Raw genomic sequence first — 25,780 nt, forward strand, 5'->3', positions numbered from 1 at the left:
CTGCCTTCCATGACATAAGCCAATAGGCTCCATCAGATTCCTGTGTTTAAATCTATTGCTGTGGTGTTGATGACAATGTTATTTTCAAGATACTAAATACCAGGAAATAGCCTCCAAAAGTCCACATATAATCATCAGGTTTGGCTTGTGATATTTATCATCAGCTATCACTATGATGTTCTTTGAAATCTCCAAGGACCATCTATTCCTGTCATTCAAAATTGTCCAAGAGAAACTTCACCTAGGTGAAGATTTTCAAGATGGTGCCAGGGGAAAAAATAAAACCAGAGATGTGCTGACTCCCTCACTGGGTTTTGTAGAGACAAGGATGAGAACACATCAGCTAGGCACCCTGAGGAAAGGCTTTGGAAGGATCTTTAAGCCCCCTGCTGGGATCTTGAACAAAAAGAAACAGTTATTTCCCTAATCACACTATGGTTCATTTGACACCACAATCCTGAACTCTTTTAAATATCTTTTACTCTTAAATCTTAAATACTTAACTTTTAAACACACTTTTCCAACCAACTTTAATTTACTGCTAAAAACAATTTACTTACTGCTACTTTAAGCATCCTCTGACTTTATTTGAGAGTTGTCTTATTCTAACTCTATCTAATTAAAGTTATTTCACAACTCCAGGGGCCTATCTTATAAATGAAGAAATAAAGAATTTTTAAAATAAAAATATTTATTCAATAGATGTATGTATGTGCTCTCTCGCTCTCTCTCTCTCGCTCTCCCTCTCGCTCCCTCTCTCTAGCTCTCTCTAGGGCTCTCTCTCTCTCTCACACACACACACGCACACACACTTGATACAACCTAAAAAGCTGTTTACAAACTATGACTTACTATGTTCTAAGCATTGAGAATACAAATAGAAAGATGAAGTACTCCTCATTCTCAAAGAGCTCAGGTTCTAATAAAGAATGGGAATATGTTAAAGGAGGTTCCGTTGCACCGTGTATAGAAGGCCAGGAAACTCTAAGGGGAAAAACATCAAGGTAGGTGGCAATGTTCAGAAGTCTTTTTTTGCATCAGTAAATCAGAAGATACCATGAGTCTGAAGGTGTCATGGTCTTCCATCTCACCAAAAGGAACAACGTTGATGATTCCTACATCATCCCAACAATGTGAACAGTATATCAGCCTGGTCCATAGTCAGGGAAATAATTGGAAATTCAAGCAGAGAGGAGCACCCTATGAGCAGAGGTTTCCATCTGGCCAGTGTAGAAGGGTTTGGAATGATCAAATAATACTGTATAATCTGCCAATACCTAATTAATATTAAACCACACTGAAACTTACTCTCAGCATTCGTAAACAGAAATTAGAGTCACAGAAAATTATACAGGGATTAAACAAAGTGGTTTATCTGTACTATTGAAATGATATTGTTCAGTTAGAAATCATAAATAGAAGGGATTTGGAGAAATGTGGGAAAACTACTCTCATGCACTGATGTAAAATGAATTAAGTGAAGAATGGGATACACATTTACTAAAACAACCTAAATGAAATAGCCCTACATAATTTTAAAAAGCAATTAGGTGCCCCAGGGAACAAATAATGAAACATAATTGCCTATTTTCAAAAAAGAGGAAGGATACCACAAGAGCAAAAGGTTACAAATTTTATCAGAAGGGGTCACTATTGATTCCTTTTACCTTTTTTTAGTCAAGACAGCTTATTAAACAATGATTTGTAGTAATTGAAATTTAGTTTGTGCTACATAATTTCTACTAGAGTATATGTATTTCTTTCAATCTTTATATCTTTCCTTAAGAATTGTTAAATATAGGCTGGTCATTAATATTTAATTTATGTGGTCGTCCTAGATTTTCAGGCAGCCTGATATTCATTCATTCATCCAACAAACCTCATTTTGAATCTCAGCACTGATCACTCTGCTTTGAACTAGAAAGTAAAAGCCCAAAAAGAAATAATGTCTGACATTAAGGAACACCTCATCTATTGGGGATCAAATAACATGTATGCACAGCAATATATACAAAGTCAATACAAAGTAACAGGGGTGTTGTTACGAACTGGAATGATCAAAAAAGATACTAAGTAGGAAAAGATTTTTGAATGGGCTTTGAAAGAAGTTTAGAGTTAAGAACCACAATTTAAGTCATAAGACAGAGAGTTTAATATAACTGATCTGTTAAGAGCTATACTCAGAATTCTATCAACTAAGGAAACTGAGGGATAAAGTAGTAACTGAATCTTGCCCCAGAAATAGCAGCGGAAGTTGGAGTCAGCTTTGTGAACTGAATTCTAGCTGTAAAGTCAGACATAGAAATGCGTCAGAAGAATAAATCCACTAGCTAAGAGTGAATACTTTTATTCAATAGATGCATGTGCTCTCTCTCTCTCACACACACTGTCTGTCTCTCTCTCACACACACACACACACACACACACACACACACACACCCTATTTATTTAAGATGTTTCTGATACAACCTAAAAAGCTGTTTACAAACTGTGACCCAATTTTTCTTCTTTGGAAGGCTTAAGTTGCCTCTCCGAAGTGAGAACTTAATTCCTTAATAATAAGATATTTTTATAAAATTGTAGTCATTGAAAAAAAAAATCTCTCTCACTCTCTACTGGATCATTCCCTACTACCTCGAAACATGTGCATGTCTCCCTCATTCTGAAAAAAATAAAAATTTCCCTTGATCCTACCTAGTCATCTTCACTCTCATCCTTTTTCCCTTCATAGCTAAATTCCTTGAAAGTAAAGTACTATAGGGGCTTCCAATCTCTCTTCTCTCCCTCTGTGGCAAACCTCTTACAAACCAGCTTCTGACTTTACTCTACTGAAACTGTTCTCTCCAAAGTGATTAATGATCTCTTGGTTGGTAAATGGCTTTTTCTCCAATCTCATTTCCCTTGACTTCCCTGCAGCCTTTGATACAGCTGAGTACTCTTCTCCTTTATAGTCCCTTCTCTCTGGGTTTTCAGGACCCATCCAACCCCTCCCTGTTCTCTTCCTATCTCTCTAACCATTTCTTGCTAGTTACCTTGGCTGGATACTTCTCCAGATCACACCCTCTAATCATAGTTGCTTCTAAAACCTCAGTCCTGGACCCTCTTCTCCTCTTCTTCTACGCTTTTTCACTAGGTGAGCTCATTCCATAGATTTAATGGCCATCTCTATCCTGATGACTCTCAAATCTATCCTTATGCACTCTCTCTGTTGACCTCCATTCTTATATCTCCAACAGTCTTTCAGAAATTTCAATCTAGATTTTTAGTAGATATCTTAATTGAATCCATTCATTTTCTTCCTAATCCCTCCCTCACATACCTCCCCTCTCACTGTAGAGGGCCACATCATCCTCCGAGTCTTTCAGTCTTCCAACCAAGCATTATCCTGGGAATCATCCTGGATTCCTCTTCTATGTTTATCTCATCCAATATGGTGGCATGATTTGTCACTTTCACCTTTGCAACATTTCCAGAATATCCCTCCTTTGCTGACACTGCCCCTAGGCAGGAGCAAGCTTTTAGCCCCTCACATCTCAATTATTACAATAACAGCTGGTGGTTCTCCCTACTTCAACTCTCTGTCCATTCCAATCCAATCCATTCCTGTAGGACAAATCTGATCATGTCATATCCCCTATTCAATACACTGCAATGGGTCCCCATTGCCTCCAGGACTAAGTACACTCTAACATTCAAATCTCTTCATAACCTATATTTCTAGTATTCCTACATTTTACTTCCCAATACATATTCTTTGATTCAGTGACACTGGCCTTCTGGCCATTCCAGAAATAATACAATAATTTTCTCACTTTTCGATATTCTATCTGGCTGTACCCCATGCCTGGAACATTATTCCTGCTTTGCTTAGACTACTGAGCTCCCTGACTGCTTTTAGGACCCAAATAAAAGCCTATCTTATACCAGAAGCCTTCCCCCAAGACCTCTTAAGTCTAGTGCTTTCCATCTCATAATTATTTCATTTTTTTCTCTTTGAAGCTTCCTTTGTATATATTTGTTAGACTATGTCCCTCTATCATTTGATTCTAAGGTTCTTGATGACAAGTACTTTTTTTATTCTTTTTTTTTAATATCTAAAACTTAGAAAATAGTAAACACTTGATAAATGTTTATTGATTGATTTTTCATATGAGGAAACTGAGTCTATGTGAAGTAAAGCAAGATACCCATGATCATATGGGTAGGAAAGACCCATAACTAGGTATCTTGGCAGAGCAATCTTACTTGGGCATTCAGTTCTGCCAGGAGAGGGGGCTGTCTTCTTACTTCTTCTACTTCCCTGACTTTTGTTGACCTGTGATCCTACTTCCTCACCCTCTGTCAAAGGTTTCCCTTTCCACCAGTCTTATTAGGGTACAGACACAATGTAAATCTAGGAGATGATCTCTAGTTGATCCTCCCCAAAATGTTAGCATTTAATAAAAAATTCTGGTTTGTACCACTTAATTACAGCTTTGGCAGCTAGAATGAGATAATATTTATAAAAAGCTTTGTAAACCATGGGTGGTTAGATGGCACAGTAGATAGTGTTGGGTTTGGAGCAAGAAAAATACGAGTTTAAATCCAACCTCAGAAACTTACTAACTGTGTGACCTTGGGCAAGAAGCTTAACCCTATTTGCCGTAGCTTCTTCACCTGTCAAATAAGCTCAAGGGGGAAAAAGGGAAAATCTACTCTAGTACCTTTGCCAAGAAAACCTCAAATAGAATCATGAATTGGGCACAACTGAAACACAACTGAACACAGCAGAAATGGTGAACCCTAAAGCTCTATGTAAGTGCTAATTATGAATTAACCAACAGAAGGAATTCACTTGTTCTTCTTGCATCAAAAGGAAGAATAAGGAAAAATGAGGAAAAGCTGGCAAGAGGAAAATTTACACTTAACTTCTTTCAGCCAATTTGTTTTCTTGAGTACCACTATGTGAAATATTGAAACAGCCTGTAATCTCAGGGAATTTATAGCAGAAAAAAAAAAAAGTCCTAAGAGTTGTCCAAAGGGGGAATAGGTTTGCCAAGGTACCAATAGGATCCTTCTCTCTGACAATCTTTAAGCAACAGCTACTTTTAGGACATCCTTGCTCAGGATTGACATCTGTGGTCCCTTCTCAAAATACATCAGGACAAGACTCTGGTACAAATTCAAATATGAGCAGCAGGTAGCCTGTGAATATCCCCAAAGCAAGGGAAATCACCCTGGTCTCATCCATAAAATCCTAGGGGAAAGTCATCTACAGAGATTCTCCAAGTCAGAGGGAACCTCAGGGACCATTTTGTACAGCATGGTGCTGGACAGAAATTCCCCCAGCAGTGTCCCAAACACTGTTCTTCCAGCATTTGCTGGAAGGCTTCAGGGAGGAAGAACATGTACCCTCCCAGGGTGTTCCTTTGCACTTTGGGGCAGCTCTAATTATTAGAACATGGGTTCCTCGAACACAGCAAGTTAAATTCCTTCTTTCTGCAACTTCCTCCTACTGTTTATGGTTCTGCCTTCTTTGAGTCGGGTCACTGTAGGTCACGAGGCTAAGGCCATATTTCTGGCTTTAACATCATCCACCCCCGGCCTCACTATTTTGTGTTTAGAGAGGAAATATAGACTAACGGAAAGAGCCCTAGACTTGGAGATGGATAAACTGAATTCTATTTTTGACTTGACTATAGAAGAGGTGGGACAATGACCAATTCCTCAACTCTTCTGGATCTTAGTTTCCTCATTTGTAAAGTGAGGGGGTGGAGCTGGAATACTTCTACGGTTAGAGGCTCCTGTCCTTTCTCTAGATATAAAAACATGCTTATCTGTGACATCATTTGCCCCTAAAGCTACTGTGGTACCATGAGAAGGACATGGGCTTAACTATTTACTCAGTGTGCAACGTTGGCCAAGTCATTTTCACCCATATGGAGATAGTGTTGTAGAGTGTTTAGGATCCTTAGGGACCAGAAGTGGAAAAACTGGTAGGTCTGAGGAGTTTTGGAGAAGGGAGAAATCAAAATGGTTCCATGAAGAAGCTGGGAATTGAGCTGGTCTGAAGGGTATGCTGGCTGAGGAGCCAGAAAAGCCAGTTTTAAATCTTGCACCTAAGATGGTGTCTTTGAGGCTGTGTATCTCTTCTGGTTCTTATTTTTCTCATCTCTAAACCAATGAGGTTGAACTTCAAGGTTACTTCAAACTCGAGCTCTATGATTCTAAAATCTTACCCTGCAAGAAAGATACATGAAGGAATAAGGAGATAGTAAGTAATATGGTCAGAGATACCTGGAATGAATGCAGGCAGCATGGTGCTGAGAGAAAGGAAATAACAGCAATATGGGTTTAGAGCCTAAGGCCCTGGAATTGAATTTTACCTCTGACATTTTTTGTATCATCTTGGATAAATCACTTCTTTCTTTGTGAAAGTTAACTTAATCATCTCCCAAGATGAACAGGTGGAATTAAATCATACCTAATGGTTCCAGATCTTTGATCTTCAATTCCTTTGAGTGAAGGGTTAGTGGAGTGGAAGAATCTGGCTCTCCACACTCCTCTTTTGACCTTTCAAACTTCTCCATTGTGTGGGCACTTGTTCCCAATTAATTCTTCCCCTGATTTTTCTGTTCCTTTTTATATGTTCTCTTTCTCCCTCCCCCATTAGAATGTAAGTTCATTTATTGATGCATTGCTAGTGGAGTTGTGAACTAATCCAACCATTCTGGAGAGCAATCCGGAATTATGCCCCATAAGTTATCAAACTGTGCATACCCTTTGATCCAGCAGTGCTACTACTGGGCTTATATCCCAAATAAATACTAAAGAAAGGAAAGGGACCTGTTTGTGCCAAAATGTTTGTGGCAGCTCTTTTTGGAGTGGCTAGAAACTGGAAAATGAATGGATCCCCATCCATTGGAGAATGGTTGGGTAAATTATGGTATATGAATGTTATGGAATATTATTGTTCTATAAGAAATTACCAGCAGGAGGAATACAGAGAGACTTAGAGATTTATATCAACAGATGCTGAAGGAAGTGAGCAGAACCAGGAGATCATTATACATTTCAACAATGATACTGTATGATGATGTATTCTGATGGAAGTGGATATCTTCCACAAGAGAAGATCTAATTCAGTTCCAAGTGATCAATGATGGACAGAATCAGCCACACCCAGAGAAGGAACACTGGGAAATGAGTGTAAACTGTTTGCACTTTCATTTTTCTTCCAAAGTTATTTTTTACCTTCTGAATCCAATTCTTCCTGTGCAACAAGAGAACTGTTCTGTCCTACACACATATATTGTATCTAGGATATACTATAACATATTTAGCATGTATAAGACTGCTGCATGCCATCTAGGGAAGGGGATGGAGGAAGGGAAGGGAAAAATTGGAACAGAAATGAGTGCAAGTGATAATGTTATTAAAAAAAAAAATACCCACGCATATGTTCTGTCAATAAAGAATGTAAGTTCATTGAGACAGGAGTTATTTTTGTTCTTTGAATTCATTTTCTCAGAGCTTACTATGGTGTCTAGCACATAGAAAGTAGTTAACAAAATACTTTTTCACTTGATAAGATTTATTCAAACCCTAGCAGAAGACCTTAATGGGGCAGTCGTGAATGATTACACTGGACAGATGAGGATAGAGCTAGCTACAGCATGGGAAACCACATCCTGGGATGGAGGGGGCTGGCAAAGTTTCATTGGATCTTATGGCGGTGTGGTCAATGGGCAATAGCTATTCTGAGCTATTAAGTAAATGAGTTTTTTCAGGAATGCCTGAATGAAAAACGATTTTTATAAGAATTTAATGAATGAAAATAGGAAGGCCAGATTGGGGTATTGGGAGACTGGAGGCCAAGAATCATCATAATGTCTAGAATGGATGCATTGTCTTCACGTTGGCAAAGGATTCTGCCTATATTATCTCATTTGATATTCAATCCAAAAAAGATCTATATAATATGTAAAACAAATTTGATTATCTCCATTTTAATATAAGGAATAAAATTTCAAAGTTCACTTAGACATTTTTGTTATCAATGATGTTCATAATAATAATATACATTAGCAATACATAGTGCTAAAATATTTAGAAATATTTTGAAGTATGAGCTTATTTCATCCTCAAAAGAATCTTGGGAAATAAGGACTGTTATTTTCAGTTTATAGAAAAGGAAACTGAGGCAAAGAGAGGTTAAATGATTTGCCCAAATCACTTAGCTAGCAAGTATGAGAAATTGCCTTTGAATTCATGTTCCTCTGAGTTGAACCCTCTCCTCGATGAGACATCTAACCATCTTTTTGAACTCAGGTTTTCAGACCCCCAAGTCCTAACCTCCAGGTTACTGTGGTAATGTTTGCATGATATGGTGGTGGTGGAACTAAGGCAGCCCCAGTCATTGCATATGAAAAGTTTAGAAACAAGGCCCAACCACAAGGTTCAAGCCTGAATTCCATCTTTATCCTCAAAGTCACCCCCAAATCTCTTTCTTGGTAGGCAGGGAGGTACAATGGCTGAAGAATGGATTAAGAGGAAAGTCAACGACCTGAAGCTAAAAGGTACCTCAAAGGACATCTGGCCCAACTTCCTAATTTTACAGAGGAAGAAATTAATGCAAGAGGTGACAGGCCCAGCATCACTCAGGTGGGATTTAAACTCAGCTGCTCTGGCTCTACTTCTCATAACACTTCACCATTTTTTGCCTTCCTCTACAGTTTTTCAAATTGAAAGCCAACAATAGCCTCAGAGCCAAGTGAAACTAGACCTCTCTGTCCAGAAAGGAAACTGTCTTTCAATCTATTGGTTGACCATCACATCATGAAGAATTATCCCTCCCTTTCTTTTTTTCTTTAGGGCTCCCATAGGTTTCTGTGCCTCTGTTGGTCCTTTTAGTTATTTGCTAAGTATCATCTCAAGTTGAAATAAATTGGAAGGGCTTTGAAGGCAGGGATCAGATTCTGTTGATCTTTGCATTGATCTTTGCATCCCTCTCAGCATTTGCTCTAACTCCTAGAAGAGGAAGGGAACCTCAAGAGTGCTACTCATTGATCTAATGGCTTAATCTGAAGACAAAACTTAAAGGTGCTACATTGGCAAATGGGGCAAAGTCATTGGACAGCTACCAATATTAGACAGCATTTTCTTTTCCTCCTCTTTCTCACCTCCTTATGATTCTCCTCTGCTCCTCCTACCTCCTCTATAGGGGGTTTCTCTAAATGTGAAACTTTTTTTGTCTGAACAACTTCCTAACACAGAAGAGGAAACAGGAATAAAAATGATGCTGGGGAAGAAGGACCGAGATTCCACTCACCACATAACGTTCAGTCTCCTTACACAGGGAAGTAAGGCTGCCTGGCCATATATGTCTGAAAGCCCAAGTGTGGTTTCTCTTCTCTAACTTGCTCACTCTGGGGCTTGCCCCAGATCCTTTTCCCTGCTTTTTTCTTCCAGACCGAGTCTTCCTTTCTCAGATCAGAAATTTGGGAGCTACTCACAGATCTCTCCCACCACCGATCGACAGGTATGGGATTTTTGACCTGACCTATTTCTGACTTGGGCAAGTTTGTCCCTCTATTTTTTTCTTAAAAGTTTTATTGTACTTTTTTTTTTTTAACTTGCAGTAATTCCTGGGAACCATTGCCCTAATAACCCATCCACTGAGCTTTTCCTACAAAAAAAAAAAAAAAAAAAAAAAAAAAAAAAAAAAAAAAAAAAAAAAACCAGTTAAGCAAAAATCAACCATGACTACAACTAGGGTCACATCACAATATATGCAATATTCTGTAGCCTTAGTTTTCCACTTTCCCACAGAAAGGGAAAAGGTACATTTTCTCTTCTTTTCTCCTTGGCCAATATTGGACATTATAATCACACAATATCTAGCTGGGTTCTGTCATTTTTCTTCATTACAGTTGCATAATTATTGGACATATAATTTGGGCCTTACAGAGTTGTTTCTGTATCAGTGCTTATGGTCTTTTTTGTGTTTCATCATATTCATCATATTTTATTGTATAAGAATATTATTATACCATAGCTTTTTTCAGTTATTCTTCAGTTGATGGGAACTCACTTTGTTTCTCCTTCTTAGCTATACAAAAATGATTTCTAGGAATATATTGGTATTTATTGGACCTTTTCCTTTTTGATGTCCTTACAGATGAGACCTTCCATGATGGTTTTATGGATAAGTGGGAAAATATCAGATTCTTCATGCTGGAATGAAAAAACAAACCACCCCAAACCCATTTTACAAAGAAAGGCAATGAGGGTCAAGGATAATAAGAGGTACTTATGGGATTGCACACTTCCTACATCCAAATCCCATGTCCTTTTCTTATAGGCAAGATTATATAGCCAAGAATGGCCTAGATTTAGAAAGTCCTAGATTCAAATGCTGCCTCTTATCACTCAATAACTACATCATTATGAGCAAGTTATTTGAAATCAGGCTTGATTTCCTCATTCATAAAATGGACATAAATGAATGAACAAATGGATTAAAAAAATTTCTTAAAGACTTATAGGTGACTGTTCTAAGCACTGGAGATAAAAATATAAAGAGATAAATAGTCCCCGACTTCAAAGGGTTTGCATTTTATTAGAGCAATACAATATGTTTTGGAAAGCAGTGGACTCAGAAATGAATTTAGGTCTAGAGTCCAGAAAAGGTAGTTAATGTACATGATCCACTCATATATAAAATTTGTAGTACTGCTTATTTGGCTACTGTAACTAAAGTATGAGAAAGAAAGTCAAGGAAAGCTTGGGCAGAGGAAAATGGAAAGACAGAAAGATGGGGAAATTGACAAGTGGACATTTGGATGGTATAGGAAAATAAAGCTTGGTCTGGTGTCCTAGGGTCACATGATTATCAATGAGTTCTGAACACTCTACAAACTGAGCATATAGAACAGAGACCAGATCGATATTTGCTATGCATATCACATGGAGATTCCTTTCATATGTGAGTTAGAGTGACTTCTGAGCTTCCTTTCAACTTCCAAAGATTTAGAATCCCATGACATAAATGTCTATTTTCTGTTTTTATACCTCCCAAAACTTACCATGGAGACTGGCACAGACAGGTGTAGGGATGTAACAATCATTAAATGTATTAAAAAAAAAAAAATGAACCAACAAATGAGTGAATAAATACCTGCTTGAATGAGGATATGTTGGATCTTATTTCTTTTTTGATAGTTTTCAACATTCACCCTTGAAAAATCTTGTGTTTCAAAATTTTCTTCCATCCTTCCCCCAAACAGCAAATACTCCACTATATGTTCAACATTCTATTCTATACGTATTCCCACATTTATCCTGATTCACAAGAAAAATCATATTAAAAAGGAAGAAAAAAGGCAAGGAAACAACAAAAAAGGGGAAAACACTATGTTGCGATCCATGTTCAGTCTCTACAATCCTTTCTCTGGGTAAAGATGCTCTCTCTATTACAACTTTATTGGAATTGGCCAAAATCAGCTCATTGTTTAAAAAAAAAAAAAAAAAAAAAAAAAGCTAAGTTCCTCAGAGTTGAATATAACACAATCATATTGTTGCTATGTACAATGTTCTCTTGGTTCTACTCACTTCACTCAACATCAGTTCATATCTCTCCAGGCCTTTCTGAAATCATTTCTTATGATCTGCTGATCATTTCATATAGAACAATAATATTCCATAACATTCATATATCATAACTTACTCAATAATTCCCCTACTTAAAGGCATCCACTCAGTTTCCAATTCCTTGCCACTACAAAAAAGCTGCTACAACATTTTTATTTATGTGTCAATCTTATTATTTCTATTACATTCTGAAATCAGCAGCTACCAGCATAATGATTAAAAGATGTCCCATTACTTAAAAGCCTCCCAGTGATCCCCATTCATATCTGCTTCTCATTGAGGATTTATCTCCTGTTTGGTTCTGCTTGGCTTGGGATGTGAGTGTATGTATATGTGTGTGTGTGTGTGTGTGTGTGTGTGTGTGTGTGTGTGTGTGTGTGTATTCACAAACATGCACTAGAATATCTCTTAGTTTATTATTTCAACTATGTTTTTATTATTAAGCATTGTTTTTAGCGTCCCATACTTCCTATGGAAGGAGGCGAGTTAGGAAACAAAAATATTTGAAAAAATAAGCAGTCAAGTAAAGCATTTCCATATTGACCATGTCTCAAGAATTGCCTTTTAAATTTAAAAAAAAAAAAAGTATACATTCAACCATCATTTGCTATGACCAACCCAAGAATTCCCCAGTGAGCTTAGATTGTCTGAATCATCTCTGAAGAAACAAGATTCCAGGCATCCCCTAGAGCAATAAAGGAATGCACAGTGAATGGTGACATGGGACTGAATATGATTTGTACATAAGAATTAACAAAAAATATATAAGATTAAAAAATAAAATTTAGTGTTCTGGTAATGTAGCTAAAGAAGTAACCAACGAATTGTCCAAATGTTAACAACTTCTGACAAATGTTAGCAGGATTAGAAAATAGACAACAACACATAGATCGTATTTTGAATATTTATGGGAAGAGGCAGATGGATAGAACAGGACTCTGAATATTTTCCACTCGTGACCCCTTTTCACCCCCAAAATTTATGTAAAAACTGGTATATAAGTATACAAAACTGGTATCCAAATAAAGCATTTACTGATAATAAATCATAAAGAAATGTATTTTAAAATAATGCTTTGGTATGCACATAATTTTATCATTTGTTAAAGATGAAAGCAAATTTGCATAGAATGAGATGGATGTGCTTGTTTATTTTTACATGAAGAATTATATCTTGGCAGAATCTTTGATAATTTTTACTATTGCCAATATTTTCATGACCACCTTCCCCCATATGAAGTCAGAGCCATAGTTTATGAAACTTTAGAACAGAGCACTGAACTTGGAGCCAGTTCAGATCTAAGACACTGACATTTACTAACTGGGTGGCCCAGAGTAGATCTCTTAACTTCTATCTGCCTCAGTTTTCCTAACTGTAAAATGGAATAATGCTCATGATGATGCTACCTGCCTCCTAGATTTATTGTAAAGATTTGTATTGTTGGCGATATTAGTAGTGATATTTTATTCTATTCACTATTTGAAACATACAAATTCCATTTCCAACACAAATCTGCACTTTTCTACAAGTTGGTCCCTTTCCTCTCTCTATCCCTCCCTTCTTTTAGAATTCCTGTCTTACTTCATAAATCAATTCAAGCATAATCTCTTAAGCAAGGTCCTTCCTGATGCATAATCTCTTATGCAAGGTCCTTCCTGATCTCTTAAGTTGTTTTCCTTCACCCCTGAAATCATTTTGACTAATTTATATTGCTTCCTCAGTATAGGATGTAAACTTCTATGAGTTTATTTGTTTGTTTTTAATTTGTATTGTTAGCAACTTGGGCATCACATGACAAAGTAGATGCTTGATAATTGCTACTGAAGAAAGGCTTGGATTCTACCTCCATGACATTTGGTATCTGTCTGATTCTCTCTATTCATCTAGCTATTATTACCATTACACATCTCCTCTTCCCCTGTAGAGGGGTGAAATTCCAAAAAGATATGCTTGAATCAGGCTAATTACCTATTCAATGTGAGATAATGACTATTAGCATACATTTGGATAAATGGCTTTTCTCACTGTTGGTGCTTTCTGAATGTTTGGTGTTCAGATAATTATAGGAAAGGATTGGAGGGTGGAGGGAGAGACCAGAGGCACTTGGTGGCAGGACAAGGAGGAGAGTGGTTGATGACTCCAGAATCCAGGATTTTGCTTGTCTGCCTCTTTTACTTCTCCCCCTAAAGACTTCATCTTGACTCTGGCTGACCCTGAGGCCTCCAGGGAGCTAGCCCATACTTTACATTCCCTCAATATTATCAGCCTCCCTGCCTCAGTCTCTCCCATCTCCAAACTAGACTTCAACATGGCACTTCACTGTACAATAGCAATTGAGTTACTGCTGGTTTCTGTTTGTCCCATCTTTTTCAGTCTGGCATCCTCTGGGTCTGGAACCACAGAAAGATTTGTCTCTCACAGCCTTCTTCCTCAAATACTGAGATGATTAGTGCATCTTTCCATACTCCTGAAAAGGCAACTGCTTCTTGTTTTCTTCTAGGTTGAGTACTATTTGCTGCTCTGTCCTTACCCATAGCTATCACCAGCGCCAAGCACATCAGGAAGAAACATTTAGCTCCTTTATCACTACAGGGTGATAATAATAGTGGAATAAACCACCAAGAGATCTGTGACATACAGACAATTACAAGTAGGGAATCTGTATTTAAACTAGTGTAATAGTTCATTAGAGAAATTGGCTTTAGGGAAAATCTTCATTAAAGTCATGATTTTTTTCCTTTCTTTCTTTTGTACTTTCTTTTTTTCCCTTGCTTTTTAAAATGAAAGTTAAGATACAGGGAAAATATGTTCTAATATTGTAAAGCTAAAGAGTCTTCTCCAGACACAAGGCTTGTCCTGCCAACATATAAACATTTATTTCCAGGCTTTGGGATTAGCAGAAGATTATCAAAGCTGAATCAAGTCCATCCTGATTCTTAAGAAATTATCTGGGTCAAATCCCAACAGATATATTGACCTGACATACTTGAAAGAACAAGTCTATAAATTAGCCTAGAGATCATAGTCTCAGCTGGATGATGCATGTGGCCAGAGTGTTGAGTTTGGAGTCAGGAAGTTCTGAATTCAAATCCAAACTAACATTAACCAACTCTATAAGTCTGAATAAGATATTTTATTGCTTTCAAATGCAGTTTCCATAACTGCAAAATAGGGATAAGAACATATACTTTATAGAACTATTATGAAGATCAAATGAGTAACATTCAATTTATGTAAATGCTAGCTATACCTTGAACCTAAACTCTAAATCAGTGTAGTTCATTTATTTAAGTAGAAGGAAACTTAGAGGTCATTCATTGAAAGCTTCCAATTTACAGACTAAGAAATCAAAAGTTCCAGAGGCTAAGTAACCAGGTCTTCAAGCAGTCATTGGCAGAACTGGTCCTTTGGCTTCAAATCCAGCATCCATGTCAGTTTCTAGTTGTGGGACTTTGAGAAAGTTTTTACTTTTCTCTGTACTGTTTCCCTGAGAAGAAAAGAAGGAAGCTGCCCTTTTGATCTCAAGGGCCCCTTTCAGCCCTGGAATTCTGTGGCTCTGTAGTACTAAGCTGCAGAAATAACCATCATACATACACCCCTCTGCCTCCTTCTGCCTCTGATCTTAAAAGTCCTTTCTTTAGAAATAGTTCCTGGAGAGGAGGATTCTGGGAAAATGAAGGATTAGTCAGAAATTCCAAGATTTTGAGATTTCCCCTATGAACAGTACAAATTTATTTGTGCCTCAGGGTGAACATTAATTGGGAAAAACAAAGACTTGGGGCAAAACAAGGGTCCTCCTGGGAAAACCTGGGAAGATTGGAAAACTCCAGGATGGTATTTAACCAGTGTGAAATGTACACAATTCCAGGTAAAATCTGTTGAAACACCAAGTGGGGAACCCTGGGAATAGATGTCATTGGACCTTCAGCCAGAACCACAGAAATTTTCACCTCCCAGAATGAATGCAGAGCCAGGATCTCAGTCTGTGAAATCTGAGGGAATACTACCAATGAGAAATCCCAATCCATCTGTGCTGCAGAGACATGGTCCTGGGCAAGAACGAAGCAGCACACTAGGAATACAGAAGCAGTAGGGTAGGACACTGCTGGCTGTGCATAGTTGCAGGAGAGAAGAGCTCTAAATTTGGGGTTCCAAGCCAGAAGAGAGCTGATGTGAAATTAGAGGCACCATCCTTCTACAAGACATAATTATACTAATAGTTCTCATTTTAAAAAAAAATTAGCAGGATAAGAATAAAGAACCCAAACATAGAAACTTACTGTGGGAATAGGTGAGATCAAAGTTCATCTTCAGAGGAGGACAGTGAAGTTTAAAAAATCCTCTTCTATTCCAAAGAGTAACATTAAGTGGCTGCTTGCTCCAAAATAATTTATAGAACTCAACATAGCTTTTAAACATCATATGAGAGAGATTGAGGGGAAACTTAAAGTGAGAAAGAAATGAGGACCATTCCAGAAAAACAAGAAGGTTATGAAAAGAAAGGCAATTAACTAGAAAAGGAGATCCAGAGTCTTAAAGAAAATAGTTCTTTGAGAATTAGAACTGGGCAAGAGGAAGCCAATGAAGATATAAGAAATCAAGAAATAACAAAACAATTTAAAAAAATGAAAAATAAAAGAGAATGTGAAACACTTTATAAGAGAAAACAATAAATCCAGAGAACATTTTAAGAAGAGAAAACATAAGAATAATTGAACTACCTTGAAGCTGTGATAAAAAAAAAGAACTTTGACAATAAAGCAAGAAATAAATGATCCAAAAAGTTATCCTGAAGTGATAGAACATGAAGCGAAAGTAGAAATAGAAAAGCATCCATTGATTACCACCTCACAGAGACACAACAAGAAAAAAACATAGGAACACTATTGCTAAATTTTGAAACCCCCAGATCAAAGAGAAAATTTTATAATAAAAAGATCAAATATGCTGGGGCTACAATTAGAGTTACACAGGATCAGCAACTACAATAACCAACATCAAGTATATCATAAATTAAAAATCAAAGGAAGTAGGCCTGCAGCCCAAAATATCATACCCAACAAAAACTAACATAAGGAATGAAAAAAAAAAAAAAAAAAAAAAAAACGAACAATCAATGAACTCACAAATTTTCAAGATTTTTTCTCAAACAAATCTGAACTCAATAAAAAAAAAAATTAACAGAGTCAACATCAAAGACTAATTTAAAGGAATTTGAAGGAGTTCCTTTAAGGAACAAGAACAAACTTGAGGAAATATAAACATGGAAATACAAGCCATATATCTAAGAATGACATCAGTAACTAGGTATTCAAAAGAAAGACGGAGCAGAACTGAGTATCCATCTGACTCTAAAAAGTAAAATTGTCTAGGAAAAGGGAAAAAAATTAGTACTCATGCCATGAATAAGGTATAGAGAAAAACCGACACAGAGACATTAAATGAAGGAGAAGGGCTTGTACGTCTAAAAACTTATTCATATAAAGAATGAATTAATAAGGCAAGAGGAAAAGATAATGGAAGGTTTCATGGGTAGAGGGAGGTTAAGTAATAGGCAAATTAAATAATAGAACTAAAGTAAAAGAGTTAACAAGGTTAAAAAATGAGAGATACACAAATACAATAAGAATAAGAAGTATTTTTTTAAGTAAGGCTACTAATCATTGATCTCAGACAAAAGTCAAACTTAAAGATTCAGTCAAGAAAAATCTATATTATAAGTCAGTCATATTAATATTGTTTATATACAACTATAATGTGTATTTTGCTTAGAAAAGGTGGGATGGATAAAAGGAGGAAAGATGAAAAAAAGAATTAAGTAAAAAAGTGTATAGTAGAAAGCAAAAAATAACCTACAAAGAAGCAAACAAAAAAAATGGATAGTCAGGAATATATAATCTCTTCTATTACGTATGCTTTCTTAAAACAAAAATTTATTGTTATGTAATTTGAATCCTCCTTGATATTCTGCCAGGCATATGGCAATGTGTATTTTTATTTTGTTTTCCTTTTATTTATTGTTTTTTTTTTCTTATTCTGTATTTAGTTTTAAATAAATATAGTTTTTAAAGGGAAGAAAAAGAAAAGAAAGAAAGAAAGAAAAGAAAGAAAAGAAAGAAGAAAGAAAGAAGAAAGAGAAAGAAAGAAAGAAAGAAAGAAAGAAAAGAAAGAAAGAAAGAAAGAAAGAAAGAAAGAAAGAAAGAAAGAAAGAAAGAAAGAAAGAAAGAAAGAAAGAAAGAAAGAAAGAAAGAAAGAAAGAAAGAAAGAAAGAAAGAAAGAAAGAAAGAAAGAAAGAAAGAAAGAAAGAAAGAAAGAAAGAAAGAAAGAAAGAAAGAAAGAAAGAAGAAGAAAGAAAGAAAGAAAGAAAGAAAGAAAGAAAGAAAGAAAGAAAGAAAGAAAGAAAGAAAGAAGAAAGAAAGAAAGAAAGAAAGAAAGAAAGAAAGAAAGAAATAAAAGAAAGAAGAAGAAAGAAAGAAGAAAGAAAAGAAAGAAAGAAAGAAAGAAAGAAAGAAAGAAAGAAAGAAAGAAAGAAAGAAAGAAAGAAAGAAAGAGAAGAAAGAAAGAAAGAAAGAAAGAAAGAAAGAAAGAAAGAAAGAAAGAAAGAAAGAAAGAAAGAAAGAAGAAAGAAAGAAAGAAAGAAAGAAAGAAGAAAGAAAGAAAGAAAGAAAGAAAGAAAGAAGAAAGAAGAAAGAAGAAGAAGAAGAAAGAAGAGAAGAAAGAAGAAAGAAGAAAGAAGAAAGAAGAAAGGAAGAAAGAAGAAAGAAGAAAGAAAAGAAGAAAGAAGAAAGAAAGAAGAAGAAAGAAGAAGAAGAAGAAAGAAGAAAGAAGAAAGAAGAAAGAAGAAAAGAAGAAAGAAGAAAGAAGAAGAAGAAGAAAGAAGAAAGAAGAAAGAAGAAAGAAGAAAGAAGAAAGAAGAAAGAAGAAAGAAGAAAGAAGAAAGAAGAAAGAAGAAAGAAGAAAGAAAGAGAAAGAAAGAAAGAAAGAAAGAAAGAAAGAAAGAAGAAAGAAAGAAAGAAGAGAAAGAAGAGAAAGAAGAGAAAGAAGAGAAAGAAGAGAAAGAAGAGAAAGAAGAGAAAGAAGAGAAGAGAAAGAAAGAAAGAAAGAAAGAAAGAAAAGAAATATCCCCTGGAGCACGGAGTATCTATCTTCTTGGTTCAGAAGGGGGAAAGCACCAAATATTTTTAACCAACATGTTTAATCCATTTACTATGAATGACCATGGAATAGGAAATGAGAAGTTTTTAATTCACTTCCTGTTCTGCTATTACTGGACAGAAAGTCAGTCTGGCTTGGAGAGAGAGTAGGATTTTCCCTCACTGGAGGTCTCCAAGCCAAGATTGAATGACCATCTCTCAGGGCTTCTAGAAAGGGAATTCCTATTCAGGTGGTGGTTGGACTCTCTGGCCCTTGAGATTCCTTTCAAATCTGAGATTTTCTGGTTCTGTGAAGGCAACTTTCTGTCCTTATTCTTTGTTGTCTGCAGTCTGAAAAGCTTAAGTGTAAAGAAAAATGAAAGCCGTATCTTATTAAGGGACTTTCTATGCCAATTCTGCTTCTCATATGTTCAGCTATTCATTTAGAGTATGAGTGAATTGTGGTTCATTTATGGCTCTGTATTGACACAGGAAGGCATAAAAGGAAGGAAATCATCATTCTTGTATTTTTTTTTTTAATCATTAATCAATCCATTAGCACTAATTATCTTTGGCTTCAGCCACATGTTTCTAAGGGTCCAAACAACATCATTTGCCTGAGGAAGGGACAAACCTATGGCTGGCTTGGGGCAAATGTTCTGAAGTGAAGCCTCAGGCTAGGATATTTATCACATGGATAGAGACTGTTCCTGGTAAAAGAGAATGAAGGGTGCAGGGTGGGTCGGGTTTGGGCTAAGGAGGAACTCCTATTGAGTACAATTACCAGAAGGGAAGGAAAGGAAATGGATCACCTGGAAGTTGCCTATTTTAAGTCATTTTTATTGTTAACTAGTTGACAGGCACTGAGTTTCTTTTGCTTTTAATGGTCCATTAAAAAATCAGGGACACATAAGCAAAACACCAGTCACCCCACCCTTTGTTTCAGCTTTGGTGCAGGTCATTCCTGCCTGACTTCCACCCCATCTCCCAGTTTTTTGATGATAATGACATCTATAGAGAACTTACTATGAGTCGGGAATTATGCTAAGTAGTTTATAAATATTATGTCATTTGATCCTCACAATAATTCTATAAGATGAACGCTCTTATTATGCCCCATCTTATCAATGAAGAAACTGAGGCAAAAAGAGATTAAGGGACTTGTCCAAGATATAAAATAGCCAAATGATTCAATTGGACAGAGTACTTGAACCTGGAGTCAGAAGGAGCTGAATTAAATTCTAGGCTCAGACATTTGCTGTGTGATGCTGGACAACACTGCCTTAATCCACTAACGAAGGAAATAAACCATCTTTGCCAAGAAAACCCCTTGAAGAAGAGTATTGATATGCTATGGTCAACGGGATCACAAGAGTCAGATATGGCCAAGAAACTAAATAGAAGCCAGGAACACAAAACTTGTAAATGTCCGGGACTTCCTGACTCAGGGCCTGGCGTCGTATGTGATGAGATACCCTTGAGCCACAAGCTGATGTTTTGCTAGTGGTTTGTGTCCTGTGTGATTGCACTAGTCCAGAAAGAGGGAGTGGAAACTAAGGTGAGCACTCTGGCCTTTATAAACAGGGATTTACTTTTCTACAAGTTTCCTCTCATGAAATACTAGTGAGTCAGTTTTAAAAGCTTTCCCAGAAATCTAAAAATCCTATTTCAAATTCAAAGAAGAAAAGGAAGAAGAGAACAAAAAAGGAGAAGGAGAAAATTCTTTCTTCAGCATCTGTTCCCAGAAGCCACTATATTTGCTGGATTTTGTTTTTATTTTATCTTATTTTTTGAGCTTTATGAATTATTTTATTGTATAGGGATGTAATAAATGGTCAATATCAGCTGCCCCTAAAGTAAGAAATTTTAAAAATGCTGCTTAACACCATCTGTCTACAAGAGCATCCAATTAGCAAATATAAGCTAAGATGTGAGAAAATGGAATAAAAGGTGATCCTCCTAGGTCCTGCCGGAATGGAAGGAAACAAGGCAGATTTCTCTAACAACAGGGACTTAAATTAATTCTGGCTCTAATTGTCACGGAAGTTGTTCCTTTTAGCAACTGTGCCTCTTACTCTAGCAAGAGATAGTGTGATATGCTGGACTGTTAGCTGTAGTTGGAAAGACCTGAATTCAAATTTTCCCTCTGACCATTGCTAGCTGTGTGACGTAGTGTGTCATAGTCTCTCTGACCCTTTATAAATGGGAAGAAGCTTCCCTGAATCATCTGCCACAAAAGCTGGATGAAAGCTCAAGGGAGATAATGTGTGGAAAGCTCTTTGAAAAATTCTAAAGCCTTTATGATAGAGATGACAGTAGGGAAGAAAGCCAAGACCAAAGAGAAACCCCTTAGACTGACCAACTGAGCCCTCTTAAATTTGTATTTTGACTATGGTACCCTAGAAATAATGATTATAACAATGACAATATTAATGTAGCATTAATTAACATGCCAAGCTCTGTACTTAATACTTTGATCCCATGATATACATGCTATTCACCCCATTTTACAGATGAGGGAACTGAGGTAAACAGAAGTCAAGTGCCTTGCCCAAGAATATAGGGCTAATAAATGTTTTAGGCCAGACTTCAACTAGGATCTTCCCGACTCCAGGCACTGTACTCTATCCATTGTGTGCCTAGCTGGAAACCACATGTGTTCTCAATTCAAATGATCTGGATCCAACTTTAACCCATCTCCTGTGTGGTTTTAAACAGGTCATGTGATCTCTTGACCTCATTTTTTTCTTTCCATCTGTAAAAATAAAGGGGTTAGATGTTCTCCAGAGTCGCTCCCAACTTTGAGCCTCCTAGTTTCAGTATGCCTCATTTCCCCCAGTACAATGTAAGCTCCTTGAGGGCAGATATTATCTTGTTTTTTTGTCTTGTATCTACAATACTTGACAGAGTACTAGGACATAGTGCATTACTAAATAAATGTTTGTTGGATTAGATTGACCCGATTGGAATATGTGCATGAGTAGGTAACAGTCTCACCAGAATTCTGGACTGTAACAAAGCCTGTAAACTTTGCTGTGGCTTTTTAGACACTCTCTTTGGGAAATAACTACATCTCATGGGCAATTCCCAGAGACAGAGAAGAGCCATTGCCAGCAAAGGAAATTGGTGACACCATTAGGGGAATGTTTCAAGAGTCAGAAGGGCCATCTTCACACCTTCCCAAAGCAATTTTGATAAAAGAGAACAAAGAATGGCAAAATAATGGCTTCCTGAGTCAGGAAGAAGCCGAGCACATCATGACTGATCATACTGGCTCTAGGGATGTGATTTTATAGAAGGCCAAGGACTGGACCATTTCATTAATCTGATGGAAGAAGTGACCTACTTTATTACAGATAGGCTCATGAGAAACAGCTGAACCCAATTCTGCAAGGACAGCTTTTTGTTCTTTTCATTTGTTTTCAAATTTTATTGTTCCTGACAAAAGGAGCTCATTCCCACAGAGCAGTTTCAAGAAAGCAAGGAGTCAGGATTCCAGTAAAATGCATCTTTTTTTTTTTTTTTTTTTTTTAAGTAATTTGGACAGAAGACTTTATACATCAAAGAGCATGGTTCTGAAGAAAAAGTTCTGAAAATGCCTCACTACTTAGTTTATTTTTTAATTATTTTCCCCCCATAGGCAGCATTCATTTTTTTAAAATTTCATTTCTAATTAAAAAAAAAAAAAAGTAAAAACAAAACTTAAGCATAGTTAAGCAAAGTAAATTATATTACATATATACCTTATTTTGTTCAGCTATTCCAACTGAGGCATATTCATTCATTTTCCAGTTTATTGTCACTTTAAAAAGAAATGGTATAATATACATAAAATGAAGGAACTTGTACATAAGAAAACCTTTTTTTCTTTTTCTTTCTAAAATAGAATTATTGTTATGTTTTTGGAGATCAAAACTATTAACAACTGGAAGCATAGCAATAAGTTATATTCTAGAATGTTTGTATTGATTAACAACTTCATTAATATGCATTATTTTGCCTACTTTCTTGAAGTTCTGCCAACATATGCCATTTGTGGTCTATTTTGTCAATCAGATAAATATATCGGATAAAATCCCACATTTGCCTTAGTTTTCCTTTTTCTATGTCCAATATAAGTGATTCGTAGCATTCTTTTCTCATGTGGCTAAAAATAGATTGGGTTTCTTTTCTTGAAGACTCCCTGTTCATAAATTTAGAATTTTTTTTTCTATTAAGGAATTGTTTTTATTCTTATGAATTTGAATCAATTCTTGGAAATGAGACTTTTATGAGTGAAGCTCACTTCAAAGAATTTTTCCAAGTCAACTTTTCCTTTTAATCTTAGCTATATTAAACTTTTATATATTTTTTTAATTTTTATACATTTATACATTCTATACAATTTTTAATTTTACATAGTAAAAATTGTTCATTTTATATTTTAATTATGAACTCTTCTCCAATCCATAAATCCAAATGGTAATTTATTCTTTTTTTCCCCTCTAATTTGTTAAGTAACCTTTCAGATTTGGAATTTATCTTTGTATGTGGTATCAGTTACTAGCTTAAATCTCATTTTTAACATACTCCTGCCCAATTTTCCCAACAATTTTTGTCATCTAGTAAGTCTTTTTCCCAGTAGCTGGAATACTTGGGTTAATTAACACTTGGTGTTCACTTGCTTCACTATTTTAGGTTATCTAATCTGCCCCAACTCCTCTTAATTAAATATAAATAAAAAAAATCATAAAATAATTTTTTAAAAATTATTACTTTGTATATAGTTTGAGATCTGCCATTCCTAAATCCCTTTCTTCCTTTGTTTATGGGTTATTTTTCTTAAGTTTCTTGACCTTTGGCTCTTCCAGATGAATTTTATCTTTTTTCCTTTTTTTTTTTTAGTTCTATTAAAAAAAAACCCTTTGGTAATTTGATTATGCTAGTTAGAAATAAAAAAAAAAAAGAAGGAAAAAAAGAAGGATATAAGCAGAGGAAAAGAAGAAATAAAATCATTATTTGTGAATATGGTATCATAATATGTTCAGAAAAATCTTAGAAAGTCAACTAAAATATTGAATGAATTAAAAACTAACTTCAGAAAATCAGTAGGACATAAAACAAATCCACATAAAACATCATATTTATTAGGAACAAAAGCCAGCAGAAAGAGCTGGAAAGGGAAATCCCATTTAAAATGACAATAGAATGTACAAAATACTTGGGACTCTTCCTACTAAGATATAAACAGAGACTACATGTATACACATATAAAACATGAATATGTAAGTAAAGATAGACATGAGTAACTGGAAAATATTAATTCTTCATTAATAGGCAAAGCATAGATAGTAAAAATATAATACTGAAGTCCCCCTTCATCTCCCACCAAAAAAAAAAAAAAAAAAAATCAACTCTTTATTTAACTGTCATAAGGAAGGTACCGTGAAGAATATAAAGGCCAGTCCTTAAATATGAACAGATCTTCCTTGTTTTGTTTTGATCCAACCAACCATATAGAAACTTGGAGTGACCATGTTTCAAGCCACGTCTAAGAGGAAGGGATTAGTCTTGTGTAATGGTGAAAAGTCTTCCAACTGGTTATAAAAACAGAAGTGCTAAGTCAAAAGGTGCTAAGCTAGAACTGAGCATATACATATAGAAGTGGTAAATTATTCATTCATTGAACTTTTTCATTTTTGGCTGTAAAAGCAAGAACTGGGGAGGGGCAGAAGTCCTGGCCAGTATCCAGATAGAAGAGAAAGAAAACAAGATTTGCTAACTGTTGGGAAAACAATATGTAATTCTGCTTTACCTCTGGTAGACCTTTTCTTCTTTTCTTGTGAGAGGATGGTGGTGATTCAAGGAGACTAAAGAGGCAGTTGCTGTTCCCTGACCTCCCTGCTGAGAGGCCGTTGCATTGTCTGACCTGTTTCTTCTTCCCTTTGCCTCCCATTTATATTGCCATTCTACAAGCAACACCTGTGTCAGTAAAGTCTGCTTTGCAACTCCTTCAGATGTTCTGATTCACAGCTGTGGAGGCTCTTGGAGAATTGACCTGCTCCTTACACTTAGACATGGTCCTTAACAGCTAACCTACTACTGACTATGGTCTTTAAAAATATCTCATTTGATCCTCTTTGCAACCCTGGGAGGAGGGGGGGGGGGGGGAGATGCTATTATTATCCCCATTTTACAGTAGAAGGAAAAGCTACAAATAGAATTTAAGTGACTTGCCCAAGGTCACAAAGCCTGGGATTGAACTCAGCTCTACCTGACTCCAGGTCTTGTTCTTGATCCTCTGTACCACTTAGCTGCTCTCCTCAAAACCTTTTTTCTTTCTCTTAGTTTGGTCTTCCCATATATGTTATGTGGAAAATACACACACCAAACTTTTGGAAGAGATGTATTGGACCCATTGTGCTTACTATACAAATATTCATTAAACATGTATTTTCAACTCTACTGGAGTCTGATTACTAGTCATTGATAGAAAGGACATTAGTATCAATTTAAATATCAGAAATCCAGTTCCTCAGTTTGATACCTAGAACAATGAGAACAATAATCAGCCACCCTTGGGAAAATGAGAGTGTGACAGACAAATAGCTCGAGAGAGAGTATTATACATTATTGTTTGGGGTTAGAGAGGTCAAATTACAAAAATGTGTCCTAAATACAAGATTTATACACTATTTATTAAGATTAAACCATTTTTAATAAACAATATTTATGCACGTGTAGACTTTCTGTTTAATTAGTCATATCCTGTTATAATAACTAATTGACTTTTAACTTAGTGGCATTATAATAGCCCTCAAGGCCATATGACCCCTTTCTCTGCTGTTTTATTAAGTTTATGACACAGGAAAAATTATCAATACAATTGTGCTAGCTCAAAGTTCTCAGTCAAGGAATTCCTAACAATCAGACAGCCGTATGACTGGCTGTCATCATTCAAAGCTTTGTGTATCTCTAGCTAATCCCTGACCTCTTCATGTTTGAGGTAAAATTTCTTTGCACTAAAATGTTTAGGT

General features: G+C 36.0%; 1 protein-coding gene across 1 annotated transcript in view; it reads right to left on the bottom strand.

The window, feature by feature from the left end:
* Positions 1-24,662, bottom strand: part of MACC1 (MET transcriptional regulator MACC1) — a 109,804-nt gene extending 85,142 nt beyond the window's left edge. The window contains exon 1 of the mRNA XM_074271371.1: positions 24,559-24,662. The gene's annotated coding sequence lies outside the window, so the exon portion shown is untranslated. The remainder of the gene's footprint in view (positions 1-24,558) is intronic.
* Positions 24,663-25,780: the final 1,118 nt, after the last annotated feature.

Source organism: Sminthopsis crassicaudata, chromosome 5 (assembly GCF_048593235.1).
Source record: "Sminthopsis crassicaudata isolate SCR6 chromosome 5, ASM4859323v1, whole genome shotgun sequence".
Lineage (NCBI taxonomy): Eukaryota > Metazoa > Chordata > Mammalia > Dasyuromorphia > Dasyuridae > Sminthopsis > Sminthopsis crassicaudata.